Source organism: Ranitomeya imitator, chromosome 7 (genome assembly GCF_032444005.1).
Source record: "Ranitomeya imitator isolate aRanImi1 chromosome 7, aRanImi1.pri, whole genome shotgun sequence".
NCBI classification, from domain to species: Eukaryota; Metazoa; Chordata; class Amphibia; order Anura; family Dendrobatidae; genus Ranitomeya; species Ranitomeya imitator.
The window spans coordinates 139,232,971-139,256,172 of record NC_091288.1 but is presented as its reverse complement, the minus strand read 5'-3'; the positions used below and the strand labels follow the sequence as shown (position 1 = coordinate 139,256,172).

At 45.6% G+C, this 23,202-nt stretch overlaps 1 protein-coding gene across 1 annotated transcript in view; it reads right to left on the bottom strand.

The window, feature by feature from the left end:
• ANKAR (ankyrin and armadillo repeat containing) overlaps nt 1–23,202 on the bottom strand; it is a 577,406-nt gene that overhangs the window by 385,633 nt on the left and 168,571 nt on the right. The gene's annotated exons all lie outside the window — the stretch shown is intronic.

Here is a 23,202-nt window from a genome sequence, read left to right as displayed (position 1 = left end):
TGTGTGGGTTTTTTCCTTTTGCTGGGTTCATGGATCTCGCTTCAGTGCTGGTACGACAGCTGCAGAGGTTGGCACTGGAGGTGACTGATCTTCGTTCTGAGGTTCAGCAGGAACGGCAGCAGCTGCAAGCTCCTATTATGGGGCACTCTACAGGTAAGCCGATCTAGATTGAACCCAAAATTGCCCTCCCGGACAGGTTTTCTGGGGGTGGGGACAGGTATTTTGTGTTTAAAGAGGCATGCAAATTGTACTTTAAACTTTGTCCTTACTCCTCTGGAGATAAGGAGTGACGAGTAAGAATTGTTATTTCACTGTTGCAGGGGGAACCTCAGTCCTGCGTTTTTTCTCTGTCACAGAATTCTATTTGTCTCCTGTCTGTGGAGGAGTTTTTCAGAGCCCTTGCCCTGATCTATGATGATCCTGATGGTATTTCCTTAACTGAATCTAAGCTGCGTTGCATTCAGCAAGGGAATTGTTCAGTTGAGACTTATAGCTCTGAATTCCGCAGGTGATCAACTGATACCAAATGTAATGACCCGGCTCTCAGAAGCCAATTTCTTCAGGGCCTCACTGAAAGGTTAAAGGAGGCATTAGCAGTGTATGAAACTCCTGTGTTACTGGAGGCTGCCATGTCTTTGACTATTTGGGTGGATAGATGCTTGCGGGACACATGGATAAGACTACCTGCTTCTGAGCCCTCTTTCCGAGACAAGATCCCAGTGTTGGAGGGAAGGTCCGGGGGTGAAGCTATATTTGCGGAGTTAGAGGAACCCATGTAGCTGGGGTTTGCATTCACGTCATATGTTTCCCCCAACATTTGCAAGAAAAAGGGTGTGTGTTTTTTTGTGACATACCAGCTGGCTTGTCAAGGTAAGGAGGCTTATTCGCCGTGCAATGCTCCTCTGGGAAATTAAATATGCAAATAGCCTCTTCTGAGGAAAAGAGGACTTAAACTCTATAGCGCCACCTGTTGGAAGTAGCGATCCTACAAGTCACAATCAACTCTTTATCGAGTCGTGCAATATGACTTAGGATAAAAGCCAAATCAGTATCTCAATTCGCAGACACGGTGTTTCGGGCTGTTGGCCCTCGTCAGTGCGAAGCATGAGAACTGATTTGGCTAGGTGAGAGGCTCTGGACTGGGGTCTAAGGGGTAACGTTTCTCCTTATGGAGAGTGACATACCAGCTGGCTTGTCAAGGTAAGGAGGCTTATTCGCCCAAAAGACTCAAATATCAAAGCTTAATATTTTTGGAAGTTGGAGTGGGTTTTTTTTTTAGATTTGGCTATCTTTGGAGGATATCTGTTTGTGCAGGTAACTATTACTGTGCAGAATTATTAGGCAACTTAATAAAAAACAAATATATCCCCATCTCACTTGTTTATTTTCACCAGGTAAACCAATATATAACTGCACAACATTTAGAAATAAACATTTCTGACATGTAAAAACAAAACCCCAAAAAAATAGTGACCAATATAGCCACCTTTCTTTATGATGACACTCAACAGCCTTCCATCCAAAGATTCTGTCAGTTGCTTGACTTGTTTACGATCAACATTGCATGCAACAGCCACCACAGGCTCCCAGACACTGTTCCGAGAGGTGTACTGTTTTCCCTCCCTGTAGATCTCATATTTTATGAGGGACCACAGGTTCTCTATGGGGTTCAGATCAGGTGAACAAGGGGGCCATGTCAATATTTTTTCTTCTTTGAGACCTTTACTGGCCAGCCACGCTGTGGAGTAGTTGGAGGTATGTGATGGAGCATTGTCCTGCATGAAAATCATGTTTTTCTTGAACGATACCAACTTCTTCATGTACCACTGCTTGAAGAAGTTGTCTTCCAGAAACTAGCACTAGGTCTGGGAGTTGAGCTTCACTCCATCCTCAACCTGAAAAGGTCCCACAAGTTCATATTTGATGATACCAGTCCATACCAGTACCCCACCTCCACCTTGCTGGCGTCTGAGTTGGAGTGGAGCTCTCTGCCCTTTACTGATCCAGCCTCTGGCCCATCCATCTGGCCCATCAAGAGTCACTCTCATTTTATCAGTCAATAAAACCTTTGAAAAGTCAGTCTTAAGATATTTCTTGGCCCAGTCTTGACGTTTTATCTCATGTTTCTTGTTCAAAGGTGGTCGTTTTTCAGCCTTCCTTACCTTGGCCATGTCCCTGAGTATCGCACACCTTGTGCTTTTTGTTACTCCAGTAATGTTGCAGCTCTGAAATATGGCAAAACTCGTGGCAAATGGCATTTTGGCAGCTTCACGCTTGATTTTCCTCAATTCATGGGCAGTTAGTTTGCGTCTTTTTTCCCCAACATGATTCTGGCGACACTGTTGGCCATTTGCCATGAAATGCTTGATTGTTCGGTGATCACGCTTACAAAGTTTGGCAATTTCAAGACTGCTGTATCCCTCTGAAAGACATCTCACAATTTTGGACTTTTCAGAGCTTGTCAAATCTTTCTTCTGACCCATTTTGACAAAGGAAGTTGCCTAATAATTAAGCACACCTTATATAGGGTTTTGATGTCATTAGACAACACCCCTCTTCATTACAGAGATGCATACCACCTGATTTACTTAATTGGTAGTTGTCTCTCAGGCCTGAACAGCTTGGAGTAGGGACAACATGTATAAGGCCGGTTTCACATTTGCGGTTATGTCCGCAGCGTTTCTTCCGCATATATCCGCATGCGTTGTGTATTCCTATATTTAACATTAGGGACGCATGCGTCTGCGATCGTTTGCTTTTGGCCGCGTTTGACGATGCATGCATGGAAATGCAACATGTAGTAATTTTTAGAGGCGTCAATTTGCCGCCTATAAACGTATGCGGTCAATTGCATAAGGAATGCGCCAAAAAAACGCACTGCTGTCTATGTGAACGCATGCGTCCACAAGCACATGCGTTTGCTTGCGTTCGTAAAAGCATGCGTTGCACCAGAGAAAAACATGTCTAGACACTGATAAGCCACCCCCCAGATACCAGGTGATAAAGGGAGGTAGTGGACATTTTCAGGTCACTACTCAGCAGACAGCCAAGCAGAACAGACGGACCACAGCAGACAGCCAAGCAGAACATACAGACCACAGCACCTTTGAGAAAACAAACCTCTGAACAATTCTTTCTGCATGCATCAGAATGTCTTCTTCTTCTGATGAGGAGCAACGCCCTGGGCCTTCCGAAGTAGAACATGTCAGTGAAGTGTGTACTCACCTCCTCAGATTGGTAAGTATTCACTGTCAAATCTACACATATGACAATTTTTTGTTTTTCATTTTTTTAGAGCACTTCTTCTACTGCAGCAGAGACTGGGCAGGAGCAGCGGAGTCACGGCCGGGTGGCAAGGCGGTAGCGTGTACGTATACAAGGCTGACTGTTGTATCCTCACTGTTATATTCTTTAATCTTCCTTTCTGTACTTCACTCTTTCTTTTTAATTCTCTTCTGAACTACTTTTATATCTTCACATTCCTTATTCATGCCATTTCTCAGCCTCTGTTTTCTTTCTTTTCCTTATGTTAATGTATCCAACATTAATGTCTTTATTTAATTTTTAGGATCCAGAATGGGATGAAGACCTCATAGAAAATGACCTCCTCATCTCCTTGGTCCAGGAGCTAGTCCCGTTGTGGGACACCCGGGATCCACTGCACTCAAACAACGTAAAGATCCGGCGCCTATGGAATGAGGTGGCCAAAGCGATGTGGGATGGCTGGGACAACGCCCCGACTCGGGTCCGAAATGCATTTGGTAAGTATTGCACTGCAGTGTGAAGCAGCAGAGACCTTGGCCGTGCTCACTCAACTGTGTGTGATGAAAGAAACTCTCAGGAGTTTCTCTCATCACACACAGTTGTGTGAGCACGGGCAAAAGTCCATTTTCTGACCATTACGGGTTTTTTTTAACAGTGGCCAAAGTCAAAACACATTGGCGTTCGATGAAGGACCACTTCAACAAGGACCTGCGTCAAGAGAGCCGTGTTCCCAGTGGTTCAGGAGCAAGGATCCGAAAGTACAAATACCATCGTGTTCTGGCATTTTTAAGACCGGTCCTTGCCCAGAGAACATAAGTATTTATCTCGTGCATTAGGTTGTGTTGTATTGCCATAATCTGTATGTTTCTATTCCACAGGAGTTGTCGTGTTTAATTTTTGGTATTAATTTTTTTTTTTCCTTTTTTCACAGCACATGGAGCACTACTGTTGGCCCAGGTTCTGGAACGGTCCTTCATCAAACAGCCACGGACCCATCCCAGCCATCGAGCAGCGCTGCAGCAAGTGGGCCTGCCACCAAACTGGAGAACAGGAAGCTGGTCCATCAGGTCTTCCTCTTTCCCAGTCCTCTGCAACTGCCCTTTTTTTGGGCTCCTCCGGGCAGCGGCAGAGGGCATAAGACAGGTCCCTCATGCCCGAGTTTTTGCACTTGAGCTCGGTTTTTCACGAAGGACTTAAGGCTTTGGGTGACCGAATGGATATTTCCCTTAGCCACATGAATACACGTATCCAGGAGGTCACCAAAAGCCTTGACCAAAAAATAGCCCACCTCCAGGGGCCAGCACATCATTTTTTTAACCAAATTGAGCAGGGCATGTCGGAACACCTTACTCCTGATCTCCAGCTTAGTGTCAGGCAGGCCTGCAATGCTGCTTATGTGCAGGCTATGCAGCAGAGTCGGTATTTTCAGCAGACAGTGGCGGCATATCCACCTGTGCCTTCACTGTCACGATTAACCTCAATGCCGACCTCTGCTGCATACCACTGCATGACCACCTCTATTCCTAGCACTGCTGGACACCAGTACAGCACCACCACTATGCCGAGTGCTGTTGGACAGCCCACTGCCACCACCATGACAACCGCTGCTCCTGCTTGGACCTCCTCCACTGACACCACGATGCAGCAGGACCCTGGCATGGCCTTCCGTACCGCCACCACCACGATGCAGCAGGACCCTGGATGGCCTTCCGCTCTACAAGCACTATGGACTCTGGCATGGCTGCACTCTCTATGAGCACTATGGACTCTGGCATGGCTGCACGCTCTATCAGCACTATGGACTCTGGCATGGCTGCATGCTCTACGAGCACTATGGACTCTGGCATGGCTGCACGCTCTACGAGCACTATGGACTCTGGCATGGCTGCACGCTCTACGAGCACTATGGACTCTGGCATGTCTGCAAGCTCTACGAGCACTATGGTCTCTGGCATGGCTCCACGCTCTACGAGCACTATGGACTCTGGCATGGCTGCACTCTCTACGAGCACTATGGACTCTGGCATGGCTGCACGCTCTATGAGCACTATGGACTCTGGCATGGCTGCACGCTCTACGAGCACTATGGACTTTGGCATGGCTGCACGCTCTACGAGCACTATGGACTCTGGCATGGCTGCACGCTCTACGAGCACTATGGACTCTGGCATGGCTGCACGCTCTACGAGCACTATGGACTCTGGCATGGCTGCACGCTCTACGAGCACTATGGACTCTGGCATGGATGCACGCTCTATGAGCACCATGGACTCTGGCATGGCTGCACGCTCTACAAGCAGTATGGACTCTGGCACGGTGCAGCCAGACCCTAACACATCACCCACCATGACCATGCCACGACAAATGAGTCCTCCGAGGCTTCCCAGAACTCGGCAATCCCAGAAAAGAAAAAAAAACAGCGGACTCTTAATATTCCTCCCCCTTCACCTCCCAGTGTGTCTGTAATGTCAGGTTTGTCTCACCCATCCAGTGCGTCTCAAGCCTCTCATGTATCAAGCCCTATCCCCAAACTACCAGACCCCTCAAGTTTAATTGCCCCTTCTCCTGCCACCCCTGCGTCGTCCACTGTCAGCCAGGCCTCACTGCTTCACACCCCCTGTTTACATCACTCTACCCCAAGCAGGCGCAGTTAAATTTAAACTTTGTGTAAAAAAATAAATAATATTATGTTTTGCCCCCAATTATGTGTGGTTTATTGTGTCTTTCGTCGCCGTCAACACACACTGTGCACCTAACACTTAATTAATTTTTTGGCCACATCATAGCTCCAGTAGTTAGCAAATAAATGACTGCAGCTTTGTGTGTCTTTAGTATAGAAATATGAGATGGGCCAAAAAAAGAATTCATGTATTATCTCCATAATCTCTTCCTTTAGTCTGTGACTAGTGTTGCAGACTGAAGAGAAAATGGCGGAAATACACAGCAGAACTATACTCAACAGGTCAGGTGTCCAAAAACTCATTAGTTAGGACACTTGACCTGGTGAGTAGAGAACTGCCTTGTATAACCTCCATTTTCTCATCTGTGTACGTAATATTCCACACAAAGTGAAGGGACAATGGTGGTCATAAACACGGCATATCTATGCTCACCTGTACATGTGTCAGAAATAGTGAATTCATGAGGCTGTTATATGTGCATCATGAATTCAATATTTCTGACACCTGACTTGATGAGTATAGATCTGTTTTGTATGACAGTCATTGTCTCTTCAGTCTGTGTCCAATGGATACAGCATAGCAGAACAGAATCAGGACGCAATGACGTCAACAACCTTACCACTAAAGCAACATGGCTGCCGTCACAATAGCAGTATGTGGTCAGTGTTTTATATCAGTATTTGTAAGCCAAAACAAGGAATGAAACAATTTGAGGTAAATTATAATATTAACATAACTAGCACCTCTGCCTTTATCACCCACTCCTGGTTTTGGATTACAAATACTGATATTAAATACAGACCAAATACTGCTAGTTTGAGGACAGCCTTGGTTTGTAGAGGAAATACATAGGAGACACGGTCAACACAACAAAAAATAAAGTTTATTAATGAGAAATATTATTAACATTTAAGAAAATTACTGGTACAGATACAATTACAACAGGACATTTACACAACATTGTCTTGCCATGACACAGGTCGTATATCAGAAATAAAAAAGGTGGCAAATTGGTCCCGCATGTGACCAACTTCAGCAGTTGACCACAACGGGTGATGATGGTAATCAGGCAGTGGGTGTGCAACTGGTTCATCCAGTTCAATGTTGAGCCACTCCTTAGCCATTATGTAATTGTGCAGAACCACACAGGCTTTGACCACCTCGTCGACTGTCTCCATTTTTAGATTAATGGCTGATGCAAGAATGCACCATTTTGAGACTAGAATGCCAAAGCTACACTCTACTGTTCTTCGGGCCCTGGTCAGTCTGTAGTTAAAGATCCTTTTAGTATGGTTCAAGACCTGACTGTAATATGGCTTCAGTAGGTTTTCACACATTTGAAAGGCCTCATCCTCAACCATAACAAATGGCATCGGTGGACCTTGAGGGTTGGGGAGCGGTTGTGGCCGTGGAAAATTAAAATTTTTACCATACACACGGCGGCCCATATCAGAGTTCTTAAAAGTCTGGCAATCATTGCCACGGCCAAAAGCTCCAATGTCCACGGCGATGAAGCGACAGTCCACATCGGCTATTGCCATGAGCTATTCAAGACAGAGTGGAAATTCCAAGCCAGTATTGGAAGTGGAGGGGTGGTAAACTCTCTCCGGTTGCCAGAAATCTGTAAGAAAAAAAAATTTTACAATCTATTCTATTTATGGTGTGGTTACGCTAAAGACAGAAAGGAAAATACCCAAAAAATACATGTCTGAACACCCAAAATTTGGACTGTCATTGGTTTAAATTTGGAACATACCTTAAAGTAACCAGCAGACGTTCCTCAGGTGGAATCGCTCTACGGAGCTGGGTGTCCTGTCTCCGTATGGTTCCTTGGACACGAGCAAGCAACTCCTGGAACGAGTCTTGCGACATCCTTGTATATTCTTGGAATTTCTCTGGGTTGGCATTAAGCTCGCCATACAGCGTGTGATAGGCTCCACGTCTCTCACGTAATTCAATAATGGGGTGTCTCCAAAAATGCCTACGCCGTCTCCTTCTCAATCTTACGCGATTTCTGTCTTGCTCCCAAGCAAACGCACAGGCAAGGAACAGCTTGATGCTTAAATCCAGGTTGAAATAAAAGCTCTCCATGTGAAGATTCATTATGACACAGCATACAGGAGCAAAATCTGAAGATTTCAGCTGTTCAAGGGTCTATATATAGAGATCCCATAATACACGCCCTCTGTAGTCCCATTGGCGCTGTTTGGTTATCTAAATTTTTCTCCTGTTAAATTTTTCACCCTGCGCACCAAAAACGCAAACGCAGAAAAAAAAACGCATAGAAACACGTACAAACGCGGCATTTTTTAACCGCATGCGTTCCCCGCATGCGTCTATAAAACGCCGGGTTTGTACTTGTTTCTATGCGTTTTTTCCTGCACTTGCCGATGCGGATTAAACGCTACCGCAAATGTGAAACTAGCCTAAAAAGTATCATGTGATCAAAATACAACTTGCCTAATAATTCTGCACACAGTGTATTTACAAAGAATGATTACTCTAGAACATTGAAAATACATTACTGCCATAGAAAATAGGAAAAAAGTGCTAGCACTTTTTTCCTATTTTCTATGGCAGTAATGCATTTTCAGTGTTCTAGAGCAATCATTCTTGGTAAATAATGATGCAACCTTTATCGTTTTTCAACTTATATGTTTTTTTGGTTGGCACCTGTTCACACTAGCTTGGATGTGCTGGTCTTGGTATTCATTTGCACCTGAGAAAGTCTACGACTGACAGTCTCAGATTGGATAGTTGAGCTGTCAATCAACACATTGACAGCACGCCCCTGTACCAGATTGGATGGCCAAGCTGTCAATCACAGTACTGATAGCTTCAGCACACCCCTATTCCAGATTGAACAGCCTAGTCTCAGTAACACCCTGAGGAGTGGAACCGTGACAATAGGGCTGTCCTACAGGGTCAGCACAATCTAATGGAATGCTTTCCATATGAATCATACAGTTAGGGATATAGACCAGCATTATTGGTGGACTTAAGAACACTGCTACAAACAATACCCACCAAAATTGATATATTAGCCCTGGTTCGCCAAGCGGTTGGTGAGTGCAAGCAAGAATTTGCTTAATTTCAATATGACCTCTCCTCACTAACCACCAAAGTAGACAAATTATACAGAATGCAAGAATCAGACACATATTTTAAGAAGCCTACAAGATATGGTAAGAGGTCATTCTATGCAACTTTACTCTCTTCAGCAAAATCTGAACGACCTGGAGAATAGAAACAGAAGGAAAAACCTCAGAGTATGAGGCCTGCCTGAGTCCATAAATACAACTGACATTCCCTTCATCCTCCTATTTTTAATTTTTCACAGTACTTTTTTTGGAAAAAATGTGGTCAATATAAGGAGCGCTATGGCTATAGAGCACACTGCAATAGATTAGTGGTGAACAAACCTCCTGGTGCTTCTCATGCTGCGCTCTTCCATGTTTATTGTTTTAATCACAGTACAGACAGCTTCAGCACACCCTTATACCAGATTGGACGGCCGAGCTGTTAGTAACTGCAACCCAGACACCTTGAGGTGTGGAACCATGACAGCACCCCCTCTTCTAGTGGGGGCCACCGGACCCCCAGGCTTCCCAGGAAATTTTACATGGAAGGCCCTGACTAACCGATTGGCCTTCACACCTCGAGTAGGGACACAGGATCTCTCCTCTGGTCCACATCCCCCCAGTGGATGAGGTACTGGAGGGAATTACGGTCCCTCCGAGAATCCACAACCCTCTGAACCTCATATTCCAGGCCACCGTCTACAGAAATCAGAGGAGGTTGTGATGAGGCAAACAATGCAGAAGGGATATACTCCTTTAATAGGGATTTATGTTAGGGATGCCAAGGTTTAACCTAAATGCCACAGGATTGAACACCTCTAGGATCTTGTATGTACCAATAAACTTTGGACCCAAGTTTGCCGACAGCACTTTAAGTTTAATGTTTCTAGATGACAACCAAACCTTATCCGCAAACTTAAAAGCACGACCCACCAACCGCCTTCTATCAGCCTTTCATTTTTGGTGAATCTGAGCAGTCCCAATACTGCTTTGAACCTCCCTCCAGACATCCCCAAGTCTTAGCACGGTGACCTCCACCCCAGGGCATTCAGAACTAATCCAAGAAAATTCGCCAAAATGGGGATGAAAATCATAATTACAGAAGAATGGCGAGGCTCCGGTAGATTAGTTTACTCGACAGTTGAAAGTAAACTCAGCGAAAGGTAAAAACGAAGACCAGTCCTCCTGTTGCGCTGCCACAAAGCACCTTAAAATCTGTTCCAAAGATTGATTTGTCCTCTCAGTCTGACCATTGGTTTCAGGGTGATAACCAGATGAAAATGACAAGTCAATCCCTATTTTATTGCAAAAAATTCTCCAAAATTTAGACACAAATTGTACTCCCCTATCAGACACAATGTTCAGAGGGATCCCATGTAATCTTACAATATAGGAGATGAACAACCTGGAGAGTGTCTCTGTGTTAGGTAATCCTGACAAAGGAACAAAATGAGCTTGTTTGCTGAATCGATCAACTACCACCCAAATAACAGTCTTCCATCAGACAGAGGCAAATCAGTAATGAAATCCATGGATAAATGAGTCCATGGTCTTTCTGGAATAGGCAATGGAGCCAATTCCCCAGCCAGCCAGCTATGACTGACCTTCGCGCGTGTGGAGGCTTCACAAGCAGATAAAAAATCCTTAATATCCTTATGCATGGATGGCCACCAAAAAAGTCTAGCGATGGCTTTCCTTGTGGCAGTAACCCTAGGATGGCCACTTAAAATGGAATCATGAAATTCCTGTAACACCAGCAATCTTAGGTACACAGGCACAAATAATTTGGATCCTAGGGAAGTAGAAGGAGCCATCAACTGGGCTTTACGAATCTCATCTTCCAGCTCTGAGGTTACCATAGACACCACAATACCCTGAGGAATAATGGAGGATGGAGGTTCTGGAGGAGAAATGGAATCTAGACTATGAGATAAGGCATCAGCTTTCACATTCTTAGACCCTGGCCTGAATGTAATAGAAAAATTAAATCGAGAGAAAAACAAGGACCATCTGGCCTGTCTAGGAGTTAACCTTTTAGCTTATTCAATGTAAGCTAAATTCTTGTGATCCGTGATCAACGTAACTGGATGAACTGCCCCTCCAAAAAATGCCTCCATTCCTCAAAGGCCAATTTGATGGCAAGTAACTCCCGATTCCCAACATCATAACTTCTGTCCGCTGGTAAAAATTTTTTTTAGAAAGAAAAGCACATGGATGCAGGTTGGTCAGAATTTTGGGCCCTGGCGATAAGACTGCTCCCTCTCCAAAACATTCACCTCCACAATGAATGGTTCTTGGAGATCAGGTTGCATCAGAATAGGTGCGGACATAAAACACTATTTAAATCTTTCAAAAGCCCGGATAGCACCTGGCAACCAAACCTTGAGATTCGCCCCCTTACATGTAAGGTCAGTAAGTGGTTTAGCAATTTGTGAAAACCCCTTGATAAATTTTCTATAATAGTTGGTGAATCCCAGAAAATGCTGCAAAGCCTTAAGATCATGAGGTTGAACTCAATCAATTATGACCTGCACCTTCCCATGGTCGACCTTAAACCCTTCTGCTGACAAGATAAACCCCAAGAGAGAGATTTCCTAATTTGGCAAACAGAGTTCTCCCCCAATCTCTGTAACACCACAGGGACATGTTTCTGGTGTGTTTCTGGTGAGAAAATTAGAATTAGTCTGGTGAGAAAATTAGAATGTCATCTAGGTACATTACAACAAATCTTCCACTACAATCAGAGAAAGTGTCATTCATAAAATTTTGAAACACAGCAGGTGCATTAGATAATTCAAAAGGCATGACAAGATTTTCAAACAGACCCTTAGATGTTAAAAACACTGTTTTCCACTCATCGCCCTTCCGGATGCGTATCATATTGTAAGCCCCTCTAACATTAAGTTTAGAAAACACCTTGGCCCCCAGAAGCTGATTATATACAGTAGGTTGGGGATGAGTGGAAGTGGGTAGGAATTTTAACCCGTGATCTTGTTTAATTCTCGGAAATCAAGGCAAGGACCGAGACCTCCATCTTTCTTTTTTAACAAAGAAAAATCCAACAGCTACAGGGGAGGAGGAAGGACGGATATGACCCTTCCGTAAACTCTCGTTAACATTCTTTTATGGCGGCTCGCTCAGGCCCAGACAAATCGTAAAAGCGAGCTTTTGGCAATTTGGTGCTAGGAATAAGGTCAGTAGCACAATCATAGTGATGATGGGGAGGTAGTATCACCATCTCTCTTTCCGAGAACACATCGACTAGCGGAGCATATTTGTACATTTTTTAGACATTTCTTGGAACAGTTGGGACTCCATTTCACAATCTTCTTCAGACACCAATCAATAACTGGATTGTGAGTCTGCAACCATGGAAACCCCAGTACCAATCCAGCAGTTAAATTATCCAACACAAAACAGGAGATGGATTCAGAGTGGAATGCTTCCACTTGGAGAGTGAAATCCACCGTTGCGCTCTTGACCAAATTGTGAGCTAACGGTGTCTTGTCAAGGGTGATGATTTGAATGGGTCTTTCTAAACTAACTGTCCCTAACCCTAACTTCAGGACCAGTTCGGAATCAATAAAGTTAGCAGCAGACCCACAGTCAATGAATGCCAATGTTGATAACACCTGACTCTTGAAGGGAATTATCACATTAATCTGTACTTTATCGGAGGAAAAAAGGTACCTGGGAGTCTGGATGACCTCCTCGGTCGTCACCCAGACTCAGACGTTCTCCCAATGGTTTGGTGGCTTAAGGACGAGTTGGGCAATTCTTAACTAAATGTCCAGAGAGACCACAGTATAGGCAGAGTCCAAGATCTTGTCTCCTTCTCTCTGCAACACGAACACTGGCAACTCTAACCTCGAGTAAATAGACCTGCTTTGGGGAAGTATAACATGAGGCCTGTTGTTCAGTATGTCTGTCAAGGATTCTGCAGTCCATTCATATGGCCTGAGTTATGGCCTCCATCAGAAAACAAGGGGCCTCATGGAGGACCAGAGTATCCTAGAGTGTCTCAGAAAAGCCTCTTTGGAACTAGCACCTGGGAGCAGAATCGTTCCATAGAACTTCAGTGGACCACTGCCGTAACTCACTAAAGTAGTCCTCAGCTGTGCGACCCACCTGTTCCAGGTTCATGATCTTAGCCTCCGTGACCTGGATTCTGTTGGGTTCTTCATAGATCAGACCTAAACTGTCAAAAAAGGCATCAATGGAAAACCATTCTGGGGCTTGTGGGGACAAAGAAAATGCCAAGGTCTGAGGACCACCTCGCAGTAAGGACATGATTTTTCCCACCCGCTGTAACTCCTCCCCTGATGACCGGGGGCGCAGGGTAAAAATTAACTTTATTAGGGAGGAATATGAAAGGTTTGGGAGAGACCAACTGTACATCAAAGGGTACTGACGTCACAGCCACTGCCGGCAGTGGGGCGCTATGGGAGGTCTTCATCAAATTATTTATCTGACCCTGCAACTGATATTGTGATGACTCCAGAAACTAGCAATCCATCACCAGATCCTGAGTCATCTGCATCAAATTCACCACCTGCTCACAAAGCCTTTTAACAGGATCCATACTGGCCAAAAAGAAAAACGTAGGGGCCAGATGTAATGTGATGCTAGTCACTTCTCACGGCTTAGCCATGACTCAAGAAGTCAAGTTGTCAAGAAGTCCAAGGTCAGAAGCCAGGAGGGTACGTCAAAAACAGATTGAAGAGACAAAAGCGTAGTCAGGTAACATTTTGAGGTCAGAGTATCAAGAGGATAGTGGAGCTGAAGGGGCAACAGATCAAACATATAGAACTCAAGGCACAGAGTGTTAGGGCTAGCAGAACGCACCAAGTAAATAGATGAAGTCATTAGTGCGTTTGCAGCCCGGGGTCCACCGAGCAGGAGGAACCTGCTGCTAGCAAATGGCACTATATGACGGTATAAGCGAACACTGTTACTTCACAGAGTCGCCGACAAAAGAAAGCATTCTGCCCTGTTAGACTCACAGGAGTACACAGCTAACTGCTGAGCTGTTAGCAGTCAGTGGTCTTGCACACACACAAACTCCTCACCGGAGGTGCCGGTATTGTAGGGGCTTATTTCAGCCGGGGCCCAAAATACAAACACACAAGACCACACTGGCGCAAAGCACATAACATAGATTGATACTAGCACATGGCCGTGCGGTCATGCGAACCTTTTATAGCTGCAGAAACTACAGGACCTTCCCAGAAGGACCAATGGGAGCCTGCCACAGAACTTGAGCAACTTCAGGACCTTCCTAGAGGACCAATGGGAGTTGCTGCAGTACCTGAGCATGTGAGTACCTGGGCATGCTCAGAAGGGGAAAAGTAGGACTTAGTCCCAAAGACTTCTGCTCGCCGCTGACCAGTACTGGCTACAATGGCAGAAGCTGGAAAGGCAGCAGTAACCCTTTGCACAGTGTCAGACTGAATGAAACGCTGGGACCGATGCCTCCGCCGAGCAGGCTCCACTGTGGCAGGAGAAGAATGGGAGACCGCAGCGGAGATGGCTTGAGATTCCCCCTGTGCAGAGGCGAACTCGAACGTGACCCTTAACACAGAGTGGACAGCACAAACCTCAAAAGATGAATGTGCGTCTGGCAATGTTCTGGGAAACTCAGCTCAGTTAAGAAGCATGGCCATTAAGTGGAATAATGAACACCTGAGACAGCCGACGCCTCACAGTCTTAGATTGGATAGTCAAGCTGTCAGTCAACACACTGACAGCTCAGAACGCACCTGTACCAGATTGGATGGCCAAGCTGTCAATCACAGTACTGATAGCTTCAGCACACCCCTATTCCAGATTGAACAGCCTAGTCTCAGTAACACCCTGAGGAGTGGAACCGTGACAATAGGGCTGTCCTACAGGGTCAGCACAATCTAATGGAATGCTTTCCATATGAATCATACAGTTAGGGATATAGACCAGCATTATTGGTGGACTTAAGAACACTGCTACAAACAATACCCACCAAAATTGATATATTAGCCCTGGTTCGCCAAGCGGTTGGTGAGTGCAAGCAAGAATTTGCTTAATTTCAATATGACCTCTCCTCACTAACCACCAAAGTAGACAAATTATACAGAATGCAAGAATCAGACACATATTTTAAGAAGCCTACAAGATATGGTAAGAGGTCATTCTATGCAACTTTACTCTCTTCAGCAAAATCTGAACGACCTGGAGAATAGAAACAGAAGGAAAAACCTCAGAGTATGAGGCCTGCCTGAGTCCATAAATACAACTGACATTCCCTTCATCCTCCTATTTTTAATAAGCTTCTTAGTCACCCACCCTGGACTCCAATAGAAACAGATAGAGCATATAGCCCTTTGCCCACCTGATCCAAAGGACCCTCGGTCTAGAGACATAATTTGCCGCATTCACTTCTTTGCACTAAAAGAATCCATCCTTCAAGTGTCTAGGAATAAACAAACTCTCACCTACAACAACAAACCTATCCAGATCTTGCCAGTCTTATCCAGTCATATATTAGCGCAACGGTCAGTTCTTAAACCTTTGCTGGACATCCTAAGGGACAGAAGGATTCCCTTTAGATGGTGAAATAGGTTGAGCTCCTGGATAAGCCTCTATATGAGATGCAGTCCATGTCAGTTCCTGTTCTTGATCATGGGAAGATAAGCATACTTCATGTGAATGTCAGGGGACTGAGGGGGTAGAGTGTTATGGACCTGGTGGTTAGGAGCACCCGGAACGACCTGATGGTTAAACTCACACAGGACAAGCTCTGGGAAGTGGGAGCTCTGCTGACCGCAACCCCTAATCCTATCACACACACTAGAAATAGCCGTGGAGCGTACCTAACAAGACCTAGACGCCTCTTCACAGCCTAAGAGCTAACTAGCCCTAAAGATAGAAAATAAAGCCTACCTTGCCTCAGAGAAATTCCCCAAAAGGAAAAGGCAGCCCCCCACATATATTGACTGTGAGTTAAGAAGAAAGTCACAAACACAGAAATGAAACAGGTTTCAGCAAAGGGAGGCCAGACTTACTAAACAGACTGAGGATAGGAAAGGTATCTTTGCGGTCAGCACAAAAAACTACAAAAAGACCACGCAGAGTGTGCAAAAAGACCTCCGCACCGACTCACAGTGCGGAGGTGCCACTCTGCATACCAGAGCTTCCAGCTAGCAAGGAAAAATCATGATAGCCAGCTGGACAAGGAAACAATGAACAAATAATTAACTAGCAGGGACTTAGCTTCTGCTGGAGTAGACAGGTCACCAGAAAGATCCAAGAGCGAACTGAACCAGTACAAGAACATTGACAGCTGGCATAGAGTAACGATCTGAGTGGAGTTAAATAGAGCAGCCAGCCAAAGAATAACCTACGTCACCTGTGGAAGGAACCTCAGAAGCAGCAGCTCCACTCACAGCCACCAGAGGGAGTCCATGAACAGAACTCGCTGAAGTACCATTCATGACCACAGGAGGGAGTTCGATAATAGAATTCACAACAGCAGAGGTGTGACAGGAAATTTAGGCTGAGTGTTTCCAGTCACTGGTGCCTTGAGGTATATTACAGTAAGGCTCCATTATGATTAGATTCAGAGAAGAGCTGGAGTTAAAGGGAACCTGTGACCCCCAAAATGGAAGTTGAGCTAAGCCCACCGGCATTAGGGGCTTATCTACAGCATTCTGGAAAGCTATAGATAAGCCCCCAATGCAACCTGAAAGATGAGAAAGAGGTTAAATTATACTCACCTGGGCGGGCGGTCCGATCCAATGGGCGTCGTGGTCCTGTCCGATGGGTGTGGTCCGGTCCGGGGCCTTCCATCTTCATAGGATGACATCCTCTTCTTGTCTTCACACTGCGGTTCCGGTGCTGGCGTACTTTGTCTGCCCTGTTGAGGGCAGAGCAAAGTACTGCAGTGTGCAGGCACCGGGAAAGGTCAGAGAGACCCGGCGCCTGCGCACTGCAGTATTTTGCTCTGCCCTCAACAGGGCAGACAAAGTACGCCAGCGCCGAAGCCACAGCGTGAAGACAAGAAGAGGACTTCATCCTATGAAGATGGGAGGCCCCGAACCGGACCGCGATGCCCATCGGACCGCAGCGGGAATGCCCCTGAGTGAGTATAATATAACCCCTTTTTCTCATCTTTCAGGATCCATCAGGGGCTTATCTACAGCATTCCAGAATGCTGTAGATAAGCCCGATGCCGGTGGGTTTAGCTCAACTTCCATTTTGGGGGTGACAGGTTCCCTTTAAGGAGTGATTTTGCTGCTGTCCTGTACTGTACAAGGATCCCCTCAATTCTGGACTTCTTTCTCTGCCAGCCAACCAGATGCTATGCAGGACATCACAGGTATGTAAGGGTGAGTGGAGGGGGAGGTAAGGCTGCCCCGCATGTCAGTCGTGCTGATACCACCGACTGCAAAGCGCGGCGGCCATCTTGTCATGGCGCGGTTTCCCCTATTGCTTCTTTATACATGGCATCCCTGGTATCCCAACTACAGGAGGGACTCGTTGACGGATAAGTGTGCATCTGCTGGGCTGTAAGTGTTTGTGGTCCTATTTCCTCCGATGTCGACTGTTTGTCCTGAGGGTCCAATTTCTATTTCCAGCTGTGCTTTAGCTGCAGGGACTTCGGCATTTGCCTGCCAACACGGGTGATATATATGTCCATGTCACCATGGGGGGGATGTGGGTCTTGTGAAGGACTTGGATCTGTTTTTTTTTTTTTTGCTGTTTTGCCCATTATGCCAGTGTTGTACAGGAAAATTGCAGAGGAACTCAGAAAAGCACGTCTTCACAGAAGCATGTCTAGCCACGCCTCTATGTTGTATTTTATAGATCCTTGTTTAAATAATCTTAGCTATTTGATCAGGTAAATATAGTCCTTAGGTTCCTCCCGCATACATTTCTGTCTGCTAGATTGTAATGAGTAGAATCGCCCTCCAGGGCCTGGCAATACTCGGTACCGGGTTTGTGTTCATGACGCCACCAGTGGTATTCAGTCAGTGGGGACCAACGCTGGTTAAATGGGTCCTCTGGGGTGATGTTATGGTAGCTTAGACGGTATAACGTCTCACAGGTGAAGTAAGTCCCCAGGGCTCCTGGTGTGTAGATGAGGATGGTGAGTAGTGCAGTAAAGAAAGGAGGACACAGGTTTGCAGTCTCTTTACCTGGTTTACTGGAGACTTCAGGTATCCACAGTCCAGGGCACCAGATCACAGGTACAGGCAGGGTCCGGCCAGCTTGGAAGCAAGTTCAGAATCCCCTTTACCAGGTGGAGTTGAAAGCCTTCCTACCAGCGCTTTGGTGTAGTCCCTTGCTGCCTGTGCCTTCTATCAAGGTCCTCACAGTTCTCTCTGTCCTCCTTAAAGGTGGGACACAAACCCATATGACAGGTGACTCAAGCCTTTTCACAGGGTCTTGATCATGACCCGGGCTCTATGTGCCACTGTGTCTCCTGGGTATTAGGGCGGACAGGTTATGTGTAGTTCAGCTGTCCTGCTGGTTTCTGCTGTGAGCCATAGAGTCCCTCACAACCTTGGTCTTCCGGCTACCAGAATCTGCGCCCTGACAGAGAGGTAGCCCAGTCGCAGCTGTCCTCCTCCTGTTGTCACTCTCCTGTGCTTCGCTCTCCTGCACGCTCACTACACGCTGTTTTTCCTTCTCAGTTTCTCTGTCCAGGAGTTGCAGGACCCTCTTGGCAGCACGGCCCCTTCAGTCCTTCTGACTGCTCTCTTCCTTCCTCTTTCTGCCAGGAGCAGCAGACTGACATGTCTGCTCAGCTATTGTCCTTTCGTACCAGCTCCGCCTCAGCTGAAGTTTTGTGACAAGCTCCTCTCTGGCTTTCCCCAACTCTCCTCTCAGCCTCAGACTGCTCCAGTCAGCTGTCTGGCCTTCTCTCTCTCTTCCTACTCCCTGACTTTCCCTCCAAACCAGAATGTATATATAGGAAAGTTCCCCTTAAACCGGGTTTGAGCTCCCCCTTCTGGCCTGGAGTGTGAACATGTTGTGTGCTGTGTGGTTACCTGATAGAAGAGATCTTCCCTCGCTTATAAGCGTGACACCACTCTCCCCGTGAGGAAAGCAATCCACTATAACAACCAGGACCCTGGGGTGTTACAGAAACCACTGCCATTTATATACCATTTATGGTTTTTAGTTATATACTATTTATGGATCCTTATATGTTGTATTTTATAGATCCATCAATAAATAATCATATCCCTCCTATCAGGTAAGTATGGTCCACAGGTTCTTCCCTCATACATTTCTGTCTACTAGATTGGAATGAAACCACAGCCATTTACATACAATAAATCATATAGACAATCTTTTCTTCCCTGAACTTGCTGCAGTTTTTCAATGTCTTTTCTAAAATGCGGTGTCCAGAACTGAACACAGTATTCTAGGTGAGACCTGACCAAGGAGGAGTAGAGGGGGATAATTACTTCATGAGCTCAAGACTCTATGCTTTACTTAATGCATCCTAGAACTGAGTTTGCCTTTTTTGCTGCTGCATCACACTGTTCTCTCATGTGCATTCTGCGATCTATCAGTCTACCCAAGACGTTTTCACACATGATGTTGCTTAGTTGTATTCCTCCAATTCTGTAGATGTAATCTTGCATTTCTCCCTGTTAAATACCATTCTATTAGTTGCTGCCCATTGTACAAGCTTATCTAGATCCTTCTGAATTATTTTTCTGTCTTCTCTAGTGCTAGCTATCCATCCTAGCTTTGAATCATCTGCAAATTTGATCAGCTTACTTTTAGTTTCCTTATCTAGATCATTTATAAAAATGTTGAACAACACTGAGGCCAGGAAAGAGCCTTGTGCTACCCCACTTGAAATACTTTTACCACACTTTGAGTATAATCACTGAGCTATTTTTGAATCCACCTAACCGTAGCCTTGTCAATCCCATGCTTGGTCATTGTTTCAATAAGAATAGTATGAGATACTTTATCAAATACCTTGATGAAGTCGAGATATACTATATCTACCGCATTTCTCTTATCCATCCAGTCAGTGATTCCATCATATAAGGAAATTAGATAACTCTGGCATGACTTGTTTGCTACAAACCCATGCTGGCTCTGTTTCATTACTTATTCTTATCCAAGTACCTACGTACATGCTGTTTAATAATTTGTTCAAAGATATTTCCTGGTATAGAACAAGTAAACTGGCCTGTAATTTCCTGGCTTCATCATCTTTCCATTTTTGAGGATAGGGACAACATTTGCCCTTCTCCAATATTGTGGGACTTCTCCTGTTCTTCAGGATTTTTGAAAGTTTCTGGCTACTGGTTCTGACGAGAGAAATTTCACTTTGCTTAATAGTAAGCTTCATTATGAGTAGATGTAAAATACTCTCTCCTAAGATTCAAACTCAATCTTATGGTTACCAGACAGGTGCTTTAATCCACTAAGCAACAGTAACAACGGTGGTGAAGGGTGGTTAGCACTGCAGCCTTGCAGCGCTGGGGTCTCACGGGGTCTAATCCCACCCAGGACAACATCTGCAAAGAGTTTGTATGTTCTCTCCGTGTTTGCGTGGGTTTCCTCCGGGCACTCCGGTTTCCTCCCACATTCCAAAAGACATACTGATAGGGATTCTAGATTGTGAGCCCCATCGGGTACAGTGATGATAATGTGTGCAAAACTGTAAAGTGCTGCGGAATATGTTAGCGCTATATAAAAATAAAAAGATTATTATTATTATAACATGTTCTCTGAATCAATTCATCTATCTGTGCAGAGGACACCACATATTGACACCACAGGTGTGCCACAGAATTTTATACCATTGTGAAGTTGTTATGATCTGGTGGTTTAGGAACAACATGAGACAAGCTTTGAAGGAGGTGGTATCTGTACTGACCGCAAACCCTGAACCTAGCAGCGCAACTAAAAATAGCCGTGGGGGGTACCTGACGCTCCCTAGACCCCTCGGCACAGCCTAAGATCTAACTTCCCCTAAAGATGGAAACAGGAAACCTATCTTGCCTCAGAGAAAATCCCCAAAGGAAAGATAGACCCCCACAAATATTGACGGTGAGAGGAGGGGAAAATAACATACGCAGAAATGAATTCAGATTTTAGCATAGGAGGCCAGTCTAGCTTGATAGATAGGACAGGAAAGGATACTGTGCGGTCAGTATAAAAACTACAAAACAATCCACACAGAGTTTACAAAATCTCCACACCTGACTAAAGGTGTGGAGGGTAAATCTGCTTCCCAGAGCTTCCAGCTAACAGAAAAAATCCATACTGACAAGCTGGACAAATATAGAATGCACAGAACAATAAGTCCACAACATGTGGACTGAAATGAGCAAAGCCAGAACTTATCTTTGCAGAACTGGTCAGGAAACCAGGAGAATCCAAGCAGAGATGTGAATCCAGCCAGGAAACATTGACAAGTGGCACAGGCTGAAGAAAGAGCCAGACTTAAATAGCGGACGATAAGTGGAGGCAGCTGATGACAGCTAACTCCAAGGAGCAGCCATACCACTAGAAACCACAAAAGTGCCACTTACAACCACCGGAGGGAGCCCAAGAGCGGAATTCACAACAGTACCCCCCCCCTTGAGGACGGGTCACCAAACCCTCACCAGAGCCCCCAGGCCGATCAGGACGAGCCAAGTGAAAAGCACAAACCAAATCGGTAGCATGGACATCGGAGGCAACAACCCAAGAATTATCCTCCTGGCCATAACCCTTCCACTTGACAAGATACTGAAGCCTCCGCCTCGAAAAACGAGAATCCAAAATCTTCTCAACCTCATATTCCAACTCTCCCTCAACCAACACCGGGGCAGGAGGGTCGACCGAGGGAACAACGGGCACCACATATCTCCGCAACAAAGATCTATGGAAAACATCATGAATGGCAAAAGAGGCAGAAAGAGCCAAACAAAAAGACACCGGATTAATAATTTCAGAAATTTTATAAGGACCAATAAACTGAGGCTTAAATTTAGGAGAAGAAACCTTCATAGGATCATGAAGAAAAGACAACCAAACCAAATCCCCCACACGAAGCCGGGGACCAACACGCCGACGGCGGTTAGCAAAACGATGAGCCCTTTCCTGAGACAACGTCAAATTGTCCACCACATGAGTCCAAATCTGCTGCAGCCTGTCCACCACAGAATTAACACCAGGACAATCAGAAGGCTCAACCTGCCCAGAAGAAAAACGAGGATGAAAACCAAAATTACAAAAGAAAGGTGAAACCAAAGTAGCCGAACTAGCCCGATTATTAAGGGCAAGCTCGGCCAACGGCAAGAAAGACACCCAATCATCCTGATCAGCAGACACAAAGCATCTCAAATAGGTCTCCAAGGTCTGATTAGTTCGCTCAGTTTGGCCATTAGTCTGAGGATGAAACGCCGAAGAAAAAGATAAATCAATGCCCATCCTAGCACAAAAGACCCGCCAAAATCTAGAGACAAACTGAGAACCTCTGTCAGACACAATATTCTCTGGAATGCCATGCAAACGAACCACATGCTGAAAAAACAATGGAACCAGATCTGAGGAGGAAGGCAACTTAAGCAAAGGTACCAGATGGACTATTTTAGAGAACCGGTCACAAACAACCCAGATAATAGACATCTTCTGGGAAACAGGAAGATCCGAAATAAAATCCATGGAAATATGCATCCAGGGCCTCTCAGGGACCGGCAAAGGCAAAAGCAACCCACTAGCGCGGGAACAGCAAGGCTTGGCCCGGGCGCAAGTCCTACAGGACTGCACAAAAGCACGCACATCGCGAGACAAGGAAGGCCACCAAAAGGACCTAGCAACCAAATCTCTGGTACCAAAAATCCCAGGATGACCAGCCAACACTGAACAATGAACCTCAGAAATTATCTTACTTGTCCATCTATCAGGAACAAACAGCTTCCCCACTGGACAGCGGTCAGGCCTATCAGCCTGAAATTCCTGAAGCACCCGCCGCAAATCAGGGGAGATAGCAGAAAGAATCACCCCCTGCTTAAGAATGTCAACCGGCTCCAGGACTCCAGGAGAATCAGGCGAAAAACTCCTAGAGAGGGCATCAGCCTTAACATTCTTAGATCCCGGAAGATACGAGACCACAAAATCAAAACGGGAGAAAAACAGGGACCATCCAGCCTGTCTAGGATTCAGACGCTTGGCCGACTCGA